The sequence below is a fragment of the Peromyscus eremicus genome, unplaced genomic scaffold, assembly GCF_949786415.1.
Source record: "Peromyscus eremicus unplaced genomic scaffold, PerEre_H2_v1 PerEre#2#unplaced_70, whole genome shotgun sequence".
Classification (NCBI taxonomy): Eukaryota; Metazoa; Chordata; class Mammalia; order Rodentia; family Cricetidae; genus Peromyscus; species Peromyscus eremicus.
This window is the reverse complement of record NW_026734311.1, coordinates 670,028-672,434: the sequence shown is the minus strand read 5'-3', so window position 1 is coordinate 672,434 and position 2,407 is coordinate 670,028. Positions and strand designations below refer to the sequence as shown.

The 2,407-nt window shown below is 33.4% G+C and overlaps 1 long non-coding RNA gene across 1 annotated transcript; it reads right to left on the bottom strand.

The window, feature by feature from the left end:
* Positions 1-1,037: 1,037 nt before the first annotated feature.
* Positions 1,038-2,045, bottom strand: LOC131901296 (uncharacterized). Its single transcript, XR_009376467.1, has 2 exons — positions 1,838-2,045; positions 1,038-1,482 (listed from the first exon to the last, which is right to left on the bottom strand). It is a non-coding gene; the product is annotated as an uncharacterized LOC131901296 (long non-coding RNA).
* Between the last annotated feature and the right edge of the window lie 362 nt (positions 2,046-2,407).

The following is a 2,407-nucleotide window of genomic DNA, read 5'->3' as shown; positions in this document are numbered from 1 at the left end:
ACAAAAATTTTCATCTTATAAAACTTTAATATCCAAAATATACATATTGAACACAAGATATTAAATAAAAGAAAAATTCTCATCTCATAAAGGTCTAATATCCAAAATACATATTGAACACCAGAAATCAGAAAAATAAAACAAAAATTATCATCAGATAAAGGTCTAATATCTAAAATATATACATTGAACACTGGAAATCAGATAAATAAAAAAAAATTCTCATCTGATAAAAGTCTAATATCAAAAATATACACATTGATCCTAAGAAGTCAGATAAATAAATAAAAAAATCATTTGATAATGTTCTAATACCCAAAGTATACACATTGAACATGATAACATAAATAAAACAAAAAATTATCACATGATAAATTTCTAGTATCCAAAATATACATACAGAACACAAGAAATTAATTAAAACTAAATTTCTCATCTGATAAAGGTCTAATATCCAAAATATACATATTGAACACAATAAATAATATAAATAAAATGAAAATTCTCATCTGATAGAGGTCTACTATCCCTAATATACTTTTTGAACACAGATATTAAATGGAACAAAAATTCTCTTATGATAAAGGTCTACTATCCCAAACATACACATCAAACATAATTAGATAAATAAAAATTTCTCACCTAATAAAGTTCTAATATCAGAAACATACATATTGTACACAAGACGTCAGATAAATAAAACAAAAATTTGCATCTGATTAAGTTTTAATATTCAAAATATACATAATGAACACAAGAAATCAGATAAATAAAACAAAACTTCTCAACTGATAAAGGACTAAGCCAAAATATAAATACTGAACACTAGAAATCAGATAAATAAAACAGAAATCTTCATCTGATAAATGTAACATAATTAGATAAATTAAACAAAAATCCTAATCTGATAAACTTCTAATGTTGAAAATTACATATTGAACTCAAGAAATTAAATAAAACAAAAATTTTAATCTGATAAAGATCTAGTATCATATATATATACATTAAACACAGAAATCATATACACAACACAAAAATTCTCATCTGATAAAGGTTTAATAACCAAAATATACATATTGAATGCAAGAAATTAAATAAAACAAAAATTCTCACCTAATAAATGTCTATATGCAAAATATACATATTGAAAATGAGAAATCAGATTTCAAATCTTGAGCTGTTTCCCTCAAATATTTAATTGCTTTCTCTTGGCTTTCAAGGGATTTACTGATTGCTTCCCATTTTTTGTTTGACTTTTCCTCTAATTCTTTAAGGGAATTTTTCATTTCCTCTTTAAAGATCTCTAACATCTTCTTAAGGTCATTTTTAAGGTCGATTTCTTCTGTTTCCTCTGTGTTGGGATGTTCAGGTCTTTCTGGTGTAGGTTCTGATGGAACCATGGTGTGTTTTTTGTTGTTGACTGTACTTTTGCACTGGCCTCTATCCATCTCTTTCTCCACTTGGTGCAAGCGGTGTCTGTGTCTGAGGGAGGCTCTCTCAGTCGGATCAATAATCTTGGTCCAGTGGGAGCTCATGGTCTATTGGGTTCTGATGGACTGTTTGTCTCAGGGAGAAGCTCTTAGTCCAGTTGGCCCTTGTGGGCTCTGTCTCAGGGAGTAGTTGTAATCTTGGCACACAGGTGGGTTGGGAGGTGTGGGACTTGTGAGTTACAAGGTCTGGTGGGGGATGGTGGTAGTCTGAACTGCCTGCAGTAGGTCTGCCTGCCAACTGGCCCGAAACTGGGACTGCAATGGGTAGTGGTGTAGGGGTGCAGGGTTGTGCCCCTGGGCCCAAAGCCTAGGGGCTGTGGTGTTCAGAATTGAGGATAAAGACTCACCTCTTAGTCCAATCGGGTCTTGGCCATCTCTGTCTCAGGGAACAGTTGCAGTCTCGAAGAATGGGTGGGATGGGGGGAGGTGGGGCTTGGTTACAGGGTCTCATGGGGGATGGTGGTAGTCTGATCTGCCTGCAGGAGGTCTGCTGCCCGACTGAAATGGAGACAAAGAAGACACAAATTGAGGAAATGCTGGAAGTGTAAATCTGAATAAATGAACAGGTTCTACAGATGCAAGCATAACCAACAGAGTGCAAGAGATGGAAGAGCGGATCTCTGGTGTTGAAGATACGGTAGAGGAAATAAATTCATCAGTCAAAGAAAACACTAAAGCCAACAAAGTCATGACCCAAAATGTCCAAGAAATTTGGGACACCATAAAAAGACCAAACCTAGGAATAATAGGAATAGAAGAACGAAAAGAATACCAACTCAAAGGCACAGAAAATATATTCAACAAAATCTTAGAAGAAAATTTTCACAACCTAAAGAAGAAAACGCCTATAAAGATACCTTTATCAGATGAGAATTCTTCTTTTGTCTGATTTCTTGTGTTCAATAAGTATATTTTTA